We start from the raw sequence: 12218 nt of genomic DNA, 5'->3' as shown, positions 1-12218 counted from the left end.
CAAAGGACGATTACATTAACAGATTTGGTTTGGGGTTGATCCTGTTAGGAGAGAGAGCACCAAGGGCTAAGGATGAGGATGCTCACAGAAGTACGTGAGCCAAGCACGGTCGTAGAAGGGAAGCAAAAGGCTTGAGCGAGTGTGTGAGCCAGAAAGCTTGTTTTCCAGCCCAAACTCTGCCTCTAACTAGTTATGTGACTTTGGGCCACATCTGCGATCCTAGAAGTGTCATCATATACCACATGGGCATCATTCTACCTTCCCTATCTACCTTGTGAGATCAGACACATTAAGTCAGATTGAAAAGGTTGGGAAAGCACTGAGCAAATGCAAGGTATTCTTACAGTTAGCAATCAATAATGATAATAAATCACCATTTTTTCCCTTTGTACTTAACTTCCTTGGAAGTTTAAGCAAACAGCCAGGTCCTTGAAGCTTTAGATCAGAGATAGAAATAAAAATTCTGTCCCCCTTCTTCCTCTGGCCTCAGAATATTGGGGCCAGTATCCTGAATGGTGGCTTAGCCACACCTGGCACCGTAGAGTGCAGATCTGTTTCTCCAAGACTCTCGCAGCCCGTGCTGCCTCCTTGCCAGGCGCTCACGGCCCAGATGCAGCGGGAGCCTGCAAAGAGCTTTCCAGGGCTGCAGCTGCCGAGGCCTCTTACCCACCAAGCCCCAGGGTGGAACATCACAGCACTGGCTGATTTCAGATGTTCTTTTCGCTCTGTGCTCAGCTCTCTCCCCCTCTCCAGAAGAGGAGAAGGGAGAAGTCCTGGGGGTTCATTTAAAATAAATAAAGCTTGGCAACAGTGCTGAGTGGAAAAAGCAGAGTGGAACGGCACCCACAGCCCCTTCTCCGAGAGCATTCCTTTGGCTCCCAGGCCCCGAGGGGAGAGGAACTTGCCAAAGGAAGATGTGCTTATAACTGCAACCCTGTGCAACTTCTGACTTTGCCCATATATCTCGACTGTGCCCTTTGCTTTCAGTCTCCCTATATTTATTATGTTTAATTTTGCTGGGACATGGTTGTAAGTGAGACGGATGGACCCGAATGTGGCTGGCAAATGCCTCTTAATTAAACAGATAAATAAACTTCCTTTGCACGCCGATTTTTACTTTTGCTGCAGTCTCTGCTGGGGCCAGGGGGACAGTGCTGGTTGGGGGTGGGGGGCCCGAGCTGGAAGGAGGGTGCTGGCCATGGTAGCTTGGGCCAGGCCCCACTCTCCCTCTGCGTTGCTGAGCACTTGGTGGCTCAAGGATGCAGAGGGGCCCAGGGACAGGGAGCACTCCAGCATCCCCTCTTCACAGGCCTGACCACGAAGGGGAGGCTCTGGCTGGTATGAGTGGGCCCTCTGCTGGACGCCTCCAGCGTGGCCTGGGCAGCCAGGGTGGCTCACTTCCATCCTGTCGTCGCAACTCTCCTCCTGGCAGGGGCTCCTCTGCCAACTTTTCTGCCCTTCCAGGAGATTGGGAAAGCAGGACAAAGCAGAAACAGAGCCCCACTCCCAAGATATGGAAGCTGCCACCTTCGGGAATCTGAGGAGTTCCTACATTTTACAAGAAGGCCAAAGCCGCCTGTCCTTGACCTGACATTTCCCCTTGGTGTCTGTTGGGGGCACCCCGAGCAGCCCTGAGCTTGGGGCTTTCCCTGACTCCACTCCTGTTCCCTTAGCTGTGGAATTGGGGCATGAATTCCCCTGGGAGAGTGTTCAGTTAGTGATGTGGGCATCTGGTTGGTTCACAGAAAAGAGGCTTCTTGGGTCCCCCACCTCCCCCATACACATAAACACACACCCGCCCCCCAAGCCTTGCCCACCCTAACCCACCCCACGTGGAGATGCCACATACAGTTCTGCATCTCCCGCCTCCTTAGCCCCCCCAGCACTCACACCCAAGCCTAGGTCAAACACCCTGGAGCTGGGCAGAGAGATCTGGCTTGGCCGGAAGAACGGAGCACGCTGTCTCTGAGGATTATGGCCCAGCTGCAGCCGGAGACAGTGAGCTAAGCCCTTGTCCTGCGGCGCCTTTGCCAAGCTCCACACCGTCCTCCCTGCACGGGTGAAGCCTGAGGACACCAGCTCGGGCACTCGGAAGGGGAGAGGGGCAGGCCATGAGTGACTCACCCCCACCCAACCTCCCCTACAGGGCCCGCAGGGCTGTCTGTTTTCTGCTGAGATACGCCAGCGTGCAGCCTTGGGAACTTCCAAAGGATGGGGGCTGGGGGTGTGGTCCTAGGCAACACTCCCCCAAATCATTCGGCTCCAGAACTGCTCACCTTTAGTTAAACACACAGGCCACCTTGAATACTTTTTGGCACAAGCTTTCCCAGGGAGACTCCGTGTCCCCACTTCACAGAGGTACACACCAAAGAGGCGGAGGGTGTTTGCAAAGCTACGTGGGCCTGGGTCTCCCAGGCAGGCTCACCCAGGGAGGGTGGGAGAGGCAGACCCTGCCCTGCAGGGGGAGAGGGGCTCAGCGTCTGCACCCAGGAGAGGCTCCCGTGGGGAAGGTGACACAGGGTGGAGGCAGGAAGGAGCCAGGAGATCTCCAAAGCTGTGGAACCATCCGGACCTTTTGAGGTGCCTCCCTGCCTGATATTTATAGTGGTGCCCAGGAGCGCAGAAATAATTACAGCTCAGTTCCTGCCTCCCTAACAAGGCCCTTCTCAGATTCAGGGCGCATGGGATATTTTTTCCTTGGCTCTTTTTTTAAGTAGTGAATATTAGCACTGGATTGACAGCTCTTCCCAGCTCACAGCCTCCCTTCGCCCCAGAAGCGGGGGCAGCAGAACAGCGGGGCCCCGGGCTTCCCCCACCCACCACTCAGGGCCACCCACCTTGGCCCAGGAGGCACCAGGGGCTCCTGAGGGCTGCGAGGGGTCCGAGTGATCTGAAGAAGGTTGTACCCCACAGTCTAACGCACCACCCGCACGCCACGCACTGGAGGCCCTTGGTGAGGAGAGCAAGGTTCCTACAGCAAGAAAGACACAGACTCAGAAACGATCACAGAAGACGTGGTCCGCACACTAGAGCGCTCACGGGAGCACTACTGGAGGAGCACGGGGTACGTTTCTTCTTTCTCCTCCAAGCCAAGAGAAGGGATGGTCCTGACACCCAGGAAGTTGGCACATCCACCCGGGGCACTGGTCTTTCTGCCGAAGCTTGCCCAGCCCTCTCAGCACCTGTGTTTCCCAGACCCTGGAGCAACAGGGCCACCTCACTGTCAGGACGAGCCTCGGGGTGGGGGCAGGGCCAGGGCAACCACACTCCTCCCTGCCAGGTGTTATTCCAGCCATCAGGATGATGCTGTGGACCAGCCAGCAAGTTCCCTGTCTTCCTGACACTCCGACCCTCGAAGGGGAGACTGAGAGGGGACCAGATGGACTGTAGTGTTTAGCTGTTCCATTGGCCTGACACCCCAAAGACAACCCCCAGTGGACCGAGGCCCCCCTCAATTTGCCATTTAGTAATCGGCTCATAGTGGAAGTCACAACATCAGGGCACAGCAGGGGAGGCAGTGGGCATGCAGTCCCTGTCCTGAGAAATAAGCCAGACACACGCCTTGTTCAAATCCTTTTTCTGGAGGTTTTCTTTTAATTCTCTTTTGCTGTTCTCAGTCTCTCTGGAGCCCGGGTGTGATTAGCTGGCTGATGGAAGCAGGTGTCTAGACATGCTCCCTGGGCCTGACACTCTCTGGAAGTGAGGCTTGAAGGCAGGTGGCTGGGCTGAGAGGCCCACGGACTGCCAGGTGCAAGGCTGCTGGAAGCGACACCAGTATGAAAGCTGGCGTCAGCGACCACCCTGGCTTTCACGGCACCAACAAGACAGCTCAGGGGTCCCCCTAGGAAATCTTCCCTGACCGAACCCCAGGTCTAAGCTCACCCCAGATCCGAGCTCCCACTATCCTGGGCTGTCTTAGCTCTCAGCACAGTAGGCTGCAGTCTTGGTTTGCCGGTTTGGTTTCCCCACCAGACGGTGTACTCACTCCAGGGCAGAGAACTTTGTTCCTACAGCTCCAGCACCGGTGCAGTGCCTGCACACAGTGGGTTCTCAATAAGGAAAGGCAGGAGAGTTGACTCAAAGGGTGTCTGCTCTGTGATAGGCACCGTTTAGGATATGCTACCAAATCCTCATCTGAGAGGGATAAAGCCTTGATCTCGGAGATGCTCGATCACAGCAGAATTAATGAGTAAACGATTCTCCGACGGGGGATTCAGAGCCCAGGGCCGAGGGTGAACGCTATGTAGCTGCCTCAAATGCCTGAGTGTCCTCCAGGGAGGGAGCAGCCGGGGCATCGACAGAAGGGGAGGGAAGGTTTCTGGAAGAGGAGGGCAGAGCAGCAGGACCTGGGAGGCAGGAGGCCAGCAGGGCTGCCCCTGCTCTTGTGACCAGGGCCACTCCACGGTACCACACTCCGCAGGAGAGCCCTCTGCAAGATCCCTGCTTGCAAATGCCATATCCAGCTTGTGCTCTTGCTCCACATGCACCAGGCCTCAGTGCCGGCCACCCCACCCATCTTAGACGGTAGGGAGCCTCTTCTGGGAGACCAAGTGAATAGCTGGTCCGGCCTGAAGGCAGGAGACTCTGAAAGGCCACAGTCAAGCATCGCCATCCCCACTCCATGCTAGCACCACCCCTGAGGCATCACAGCGCAGGATTCCGGAGAAAGGTCAGGCCAGTGCGGCCACCTGGCAGTGGGTCAGCCCTCCCCCGCAGTCTCTCCCTTGTCCCTCATCCCTTCTCCCATCTGCCTCCCCCTAGATGTTGCCTCCCACCCGTCTAAGAGGAAGATGAACTGGAGGCTGCTTTGTTCAGGGGACATGAGATGCCTGAGAGAGGGGCAGCCAAGGGGCACACACCTGCCTGCCGTGTTCAAACCGACTTTGTCCCCAGACTGTGCCTGGAGGAAGCCCTTCCGTGACCCATCCCTCTCGCCTCCTTGCTGCTTCGTCCTAAGTGACCCTCATCAACACAACCTGCAGCGAGTGCAACAGAACATCCCAGACAGCATCCAACCAACCTCTCAGGTTGGGTGCAGAAACCGAAGCCCAGAGAGGACAGGCCACTTTCCTAAGATCACACAGCAAGTGAGGGGGCCTCCACTTGACTCCCAGGCCGCTGGTCTTCCCACTACCAGGTGGTCCCAGCTCTGCCTCCCTCCAGAGTGGGGCTCCCTCTCCGCAGTGAGAGGAGGGGAATCACAGGTGCCTTTGGGCTGGATAGGCGAGTCTAGAATTGCTACTGGCTATCTGGGGTTCGCCCCTTTCCCAGAGGAAGTATTCGTAAGTGGGACAAGAGGTTGGGCATGTCCGCCTATTGTCTCTACGTCTAACAGTGGCGAGTGTCAGACTGTCCCTCAGACAGCCAAGCTCACCTGTGGCTTGTCCTGGTGGAATGAGCTTGGCCAGGGGGACAACGTGTGGCAGGGCTGTGAGTGTGTGTGTTTGGCTGCTGAAGCTGCAGCTGTATGTGTACGTAAACACACACACACACCTGTCACGGTGGTGGTGTAAGGACACAGTCAAGACCTCTGCCAAGCACTCACTGGGGTCAGGGGGTGGGTACTGTGCACTCCTGCCCCAGTGATGTGTGCACACATAGTCAGGTGTGTTTGGGTGTGGGGAAGGGAGGATGATTTGTGGCCAGTGCTTCTTGCCCCCCCACCACATTAAGTATCCACAAGACCATGTCCCTGTGGCAGGCTTGGGGTGTAAATAGGGCCTGGGGGCCTGGGGGAGAGCAGGAGAGGCTCTGGGGGGCTCCAGCTGGGTTTCCAAGCTCTGGGCAGCGGAAGAAGCGTTCCCCAGCGAGGAAGCCTCTGCGTAGATGCCCTCATTACATCACCGACATCCCTGCCACTGAGTCGGCCTCCCGGCCTCCCGTAGGAGAGGCGCTTCTCTGAACGCCAAGCAGGACGAAGCGCCTTCCGGTCGGGCTGCGGAGCCCGCAGAGCCGCTCCTTCTCTTCGTCCGCAGCGGCCGGCGGACAGAGCCCGGGCAAAGGGAGACTCCAGACCCCAAACTGAGGGGCAGCTGCTGGATGCGGGGAGGAGGAGGGGAGCGGAGGGGTCCGCGAGAGGGTGCGAGGGCTGGCCGCCCCGGCGCCGGCGGGCGAGGGGTTAAGTGTGGGATCAGCTGTTGTGCCGTCGTTCCGGATTCTCTTCCCTCCGCGCGGGGCTGTTTGATGTTGGAGTACGCCAGGGACTCCCCCTCCCACCGCTACACACGCGCGCACACGCGCACACTCACACACGCACACGCACCACTCTTTGCAGACAGGGCTCCGGTGGCTCCAAAGTGACTGACTCCCTCTCCCCGGCTCCCCCTCATCCATTCTCTCGCGCGTATATCCTCTCTTGCCATATTCTCGCGCGCGCTCTCTCCAGCATCCCCGCCCGGGCAGGGGAGCACCGGGCAGAGGCGGGCCGCTTTCCTTCCATGCCTCCCTCTTAAAGAGCGCCACGAGGGGGAGGGGAGGGCCGGAGGAGGAAGAGGAGAAGGAGGAGGAGGAGACCGAGAGGGCGCCCGGGAGGCAGGGCGCGCGCACACACCGAGGGACGCGCGGAGGGTGCGAGCCGCGCAGCGAGCGCAGAGCTGCCTCCGGCCGCCGGGCGCCCCCCTACCGCCCCATGCTGTGCTCCATGGCGAACTCGGGCTGCCTCCTGCTGTCCAACTCCGGCAGCATGCTCCCGCACTCGGTGCCCTGCCCGCCCGCCTTCCTCTACCTCCAACAGGTAAGCGGCCCCCGGCCCGGCCCCCAGCCCGGCGCACGTGCGCCCCGCGCCGCCGCCCACACCCGCACTTGGCCGCCTCCGCGCCGCCGCTGGGGCCCCGCTGCGCTCCCCGCGTCATGGCGCCGGGCCCGGTGGGGGAAACTGCGCCCCTGCGCGGCGGCCGAGCGCGGGGTCGCCCGGGGCGCGTGCGGCGCCGGGCGGGGGGCCGGAGTTTGGGGCGTCGCTCGCAACTTTTCCAAAGGCGCGGGAGGGGGCGGCGGGCGGAGCCTCGGGGGAAGCCGGAGGGGAGGGGGCGGGGGTTCTCGGCGCCCCGGTCACTTTGGGGAACTTCGCGCCGGGCCGCGGGGGGCGTGGGGGCGGGGAGCGGAGCCCCTCCCCGGCCTCGTCGGGAAAGCCGGGCGACCGCGCGGAGGCGGCGGGGGCGGGGGCGCCGAGCTCTGCTGCATTGGGGACCGCGCGCCGGGCCTCGGGGGAGGCGGGCCACCCGCCTGGTGGAGCTGGCGAGGGAGGCCCTGGGAGCTCCGGCCCGGGAGGGGGCTGGGGCTAGAGTTTTGCAATCTGCGGGGCTGCGCAGGAAGCTCGTGCTGACGAGGAGGGCAGGAAGCCAAGCGACTCCGAGCCCCCAAATCCCCAGGACGCTCCACGGGGAGGTGCGCGCAGAGTATAGCTGTCGCCTGCCCGCCAGCCGGCCAGGGTGTGGGGGGCGGGAGGTCTTGCGATCCCATCCATTACGGAGTCAGTGCGGTCCCAGGCCTGCACTGGGAACGATTTGGTGACTCCCTCGCCTTCTCCAGGCCCCTTGGCCTCTTGGGGCTGCGGTTCCAGGTGCCAGCTTGGCCAGAGCCGGCCGGGGGGCTGCAGTACCCTGCCTCGCCCACCCTGGGTGCCCACACCTCTGGGCCTGCCCTCCCTCCCGGCGCCGTGGACCTGCCTTCTTTATCTTTAGCACCCTCAACCTCTGCTTAGGCCTGCAGGGGTGGGGGCGGCTCCTTGGGGAGGCCTGGAGCTTGAAGTGGGAAGGCAGGGAGGCCGGGAAAGCTTCAGGCTGCCGTCCTGGGGCCTGCCGGATGCAGCAGGAGGGATCCCATAGGACCAGCTCTCCACCCTGGGCTGGGTGTGGATATGGGAGGCAGAGGGTAGGGGATGCCACCCCAATGCTGATGATCAGGGTCAGGCCAGGCCTAATGGGCTAAGTGGCCATGTCCCTTCATGGCCTCCCCTGGAGCATCCCTTGGAAGGGAAGAAGGCAGAAGTGTGTGTTTCTTGGAGACAGTGATACTCCAGGTGGGGCTGGACCTTTGGATGGTGGGTTCTTGTCTTTTTGTGCCCTTTGGGCTCTCCAGGGAGCCAAGAAAGAAGGAGCCATCGCAGGGGCTTCAGGAGGAACTGTGGAGATGACCGACAAAGATGGGGCCCTCAGAGCTGAGCCAGGCTGCTCGGCCCTTGGGTTGGCCCCTCACAAGGATCCAGGCAGCAGGAGTTGCCAAACGTGTCAGCAACTGTAGAGGAAGGGACAAGTCGGGAACATGACGGTCAGGGGCAGAGGACAGCCAGAAGGCCTTTGGCCCTTGGTCTCACCCTCCCTAGGATCATCTGTGAGTCTGAGCAGTCCTAGGCACAGCTCAGGGGCAACAAGAGCTGTTGAGGGGACCCCATACCCACAGGCCGGCAGGTGTCCAAACCCAGGCTGTGGCTGACTCCCGAAGTTCCCCCAGACAGTCAGGGTGGACCTCACAGGTCGGCTTTCTAGCACCTGCCTTATTTCCATGAGCACGGGAATTACCTGGGGGTCTCTGGAGGGGGGTCCAGGAATCTGCATTCCTGACAAGCTCCCAGGTGAAGTCCAGGGACATACCACTCAAAGTAGCAAGGATCTGCCCCTCCTCCAGACCTCCCCCACCTCCCGGGCAGGGCATGCCCTGCGCTGCAGGAAGAGGCCCCAGCTTCCACAGGAGAATGCAGGATTGAAGGCTAATCTGGGGCTTATTGGCTGTGTTAAGCAAATCAGTTCACCTCTCTGAACCTCAGGCTCTTCCTCTGAGAAAGAGGGTGAAAGCATGCCGTCCCCCCAGGCTGAATGGGAGGGTTGAGTTAAGATGAAGTAACAGCAAGCTTCCGCTGACACTGTCTTGATGGCGTCAGACCAATGTTCGTAGTTGGGGTGAGTGCACCAACACGGCCCGTGGGGAAGGCACCCCGATTCCTCCAGGGCTGGGTGGACACATCCCTGAAGAGTGGACTGGAGCTTTCTGTAGAGGCAGCTGGAAGGCAAAAAGGCTGTGAGCCGTGCCCATCCCGAGTGGATGTCAGCCATGAGTGGGGTCGCTTCTGGGAGAGCCAGAGCATGCCCCCCGGGCCAGGCTCTGAAGTTTCCCTCCCAGTTGTCTGCAGGGGTGTCTGCGGGTCTCAGCGGGCTGGAAAGATCTAGAATGCAGCCATTTCCTGGCTATTTTGGGGGGCACGTTTTTATAGGAGCACACGCCGCTCTGGTGGTCCAGGGCCGATACAAAACAATGACATTTCGAGACCCAGGTTGTCCCAGAGCACTTTTGAGTGAGACAGAGCCCCCCGTGTCCCCTGGAAGTGGAGGCCACATGGGAGGGACCCGGGTGGCGTGGCCAGCTCTCCGGAATCAGAGCTTGCCTCTCCTGCAGGCTCCCAGCGAGGGGTTGCACGTCTTCTGCATGAGTGCGCCTTGGTGCCATATGTAGGCTGTGTGTTCAGTCTCAGCAGCACGTTTGATAACAGGAGCAGGAGCAGAAGACGTGAAATTGAGCAAGACAAGAGACATAGTTTGCGGCGCATTAAGATGCAGCATTTAAACAGGAAGGTTTTGAAACGTAGAATCTTTCGAACTGGAAATTAGAAAATAAAACCCCAACCAATGGAATTCCATTCTGTCTGCTAAAGCATCAGCCTTTTCCTGCTGCCCAGGCCGGACCCCAAGTGTGCTGAGCAGGGGCTGCGTCCCCTCTGAGACACAGCGGCTCTATACGTAATTAATTAGGGAAGCTTGTTGCCAGCGTCCCTCTTCCCAGCCTCTCGGAGGGGCTGAGATTTTCCAGAGTTCTAACTGTCCACGGGAGAAATGCACCTGTGGTTTGGGCCCTGGTGTTTGTTAAGAACTCACCCAAGTGGCCCTGGGCCTCACTCTGGGTGCCCCCCTGCGGGGACCGGGCAGGTGAGGAAATCAAGGCTGGGTTTTCCCCCCTGCCGAGCCCGCCACCAGGAGCCCACCCAGGGGCTCCGGCTCCCTGTGAGTCCTTCAGCTACCCCCAGGGCAGCCTTGAGCCATGGTCTCCCCCACATCTGGCCCCTGACAGGCATCCTGGGGTGGGATGCAGGGAGGCGACTGTCCCTGGTGCATTGCGGCCAGCGAGGGGTGGGGCCGAGACTGGTCACCTTTCAGAGCAAGAAGGACCTCATTTGGAGATCCAGAACGTCAGCAAGACTCCCCATGAGGCCCTGGTTTGGGCTCTAGTAGAAGAAAGTTGTAGGGGATGGGAAGAAAAAAACCCCCATGCCCACAGAATGGGATTTTGTCACAGTAGTTACTTATTATTAAGCTGCAGTGTCCTATAAAAGAGACTCTTATCGCTACATCCGATTGCGAAGCCGGGAAATGGCTCTGGGGGAGAGAGATCTAAGTGCCTTTAGTTCTGTAAAAAGGAGCGTTGGCGATGGAGGGGAGGGGGCCGCGCTGGCTGGCATGGAGGGACCGGACCCTGGAGAATGTGAGCACCTGCGGCCCTTTTGAGGGCTGCCTTTTGAGCTCTGTTGGTCTTCTGTCTTTAGGTTCTTAATCAAGGTGAGATCACAGTCCCTCAGCTGCTGTCAACATTGCCAGGCACCGGAAGTTTCCGTGGAGGAGGTGGGGTTTCCACCCAGCTTCGTGGTGTGAAGCGGGCTGCTCCTTGGAGTGGTTGATAGCAGAAGGCGTTCCCTCGGGGCGTGGAACCCAAAGGCCCCTGGGTGGGGATGTCGGGGAATTCTCGGCTCTGTCCTGAGATTCATTGGGAAGTTCTGCTCTTACTAGTGATCGTCTCTTTGGGGTAGCAACCCTGCTAATCACAGGAATTCTTGATGAGAGTGCATTACTGTAGCAGAGGTAACACGTCTCCTTACACCTTCTATGATGCCTGGGTGTCAGTCTCCATTCCTGGGCATCGGTGTGTCACCGAGATGGGATTCCAGGAACCCCGATGAGACAGGCTTGCTCTTGGTGACATAATGTGCATGTGAGTACACCCGGCCAGTGGCAGGGGCAGGCAGACAACAGACGCCTGTCACCATCCGCATCTTCAGAAGGACGTGCTGTTGAGGTCTGGTCTGTTGACCAGAGCCACATCCTAAAAATTATCCTATCACTGGGAGAGTGTAACTAGACAAGCAGTTGAGGTCACGTGATGCTCATTCTAAATTGACCCCCCTGGTCTAGGAGCCATCGCCCCCGGGAGTTCTTGGGGACCGAGGATGGCACTCTTTAGCTGCCCGTGCGTCCTCCTGCTGAAAGCACCTTTGCTGGCGTAACTCAGTTACTTCTGTGGGTTCTTCCCCAGTTTTCGCTCTGGCAGCTCATGTTTGTTCCAGAATCTGCTGACTGTATGTGCACATCTTACAGTTGAGGAAACTGAGGCACAGAGAGGTTAGGGAACATGCTAACTCATAAAGCCACAGAGCCTGAATTCCAGCCCAGGCGGCTGGACCCCGAATCACCGCTCGAGTCCGCCTTCCTTCCCAGGGAGGAGCGAGGGCTCAGCAAGTTCTGTTCGCCTGCGGCCACCTCTCGGCCACATGACAAAGAAAAGTGACGAGTGCGGCCTTCCCATGCCCTCAATGCTCTCAGCTTCCCCGCTGAGTTTTAGTGCCCGTGTCCCCAATGACCAGCGATGTTCTGGAGATTCCTTTAGGGTTGGGGAAAGTGGAAGTGGCCTGCCTCTGGACCCCGCGCATCCTGGCTCATCATATCTCGTCCACGGGGTGAGTGGGTTTGTCTGAAGGGCGTGGAGCAGGGAGCTTTGGCTGGCTGGTCGTGGGATAAACACGGGTGGTGAGAAGGACTAGGAGTGGTGGCCGAGGGGAGCTCCAGCCCTCAGTGCAGGACCCGCGGATGCTCCGTGTTCGGACCCAGAGGAGTGTGAAGGGTGCGCAGAGCGAGTGGCCTCGGACGCCCAACAACCCTGTGGAGGGTCTCTTTCCAGAGGCGGGGGGCATGGGGGGCCAGGGACAAGGTCCTCCCCTAGTGGGACATCTCTGAGCCTGAGTCACTGTGTCATTGTGGATAGACACGTGTCTCGGGGCCGGAGGGGCTGGGGGAGGTTGGGGCAGTCGTGGGGGAGGCCTAACAGCAGGTGAAGGGCGGCTGGCTCGTCCACCTGCTCTGAGGCGCTGGGGTCTCGTGGGGCACAGCAAAGGCTCGTCCTGACTGTCCCTCCTGAGGACCCGGGTTGAGTGGCTGAGTAGATGGTGCTGGCCACCCCTCGCC

Source organism: Equus quagga, chromosome 11 (assembly GCF_021613505.1).
Source record: "Equus quagga isolate Etosha38 chromosome 11, UCLA_HA_Equagga_1.0, whole genome shotgun sequence".
In the NCBI taxonomy this organism is placed as follows: Eukaryota; Metazoa; Chordata; class Mammalia; order Perissodactyla; family Equidae; genus Equus; species Equus quagga.
The sequence above is the reverse complement of the archived record's forward strand: the minus strand, read 5'-3'. Positions refer to the sequence as shown.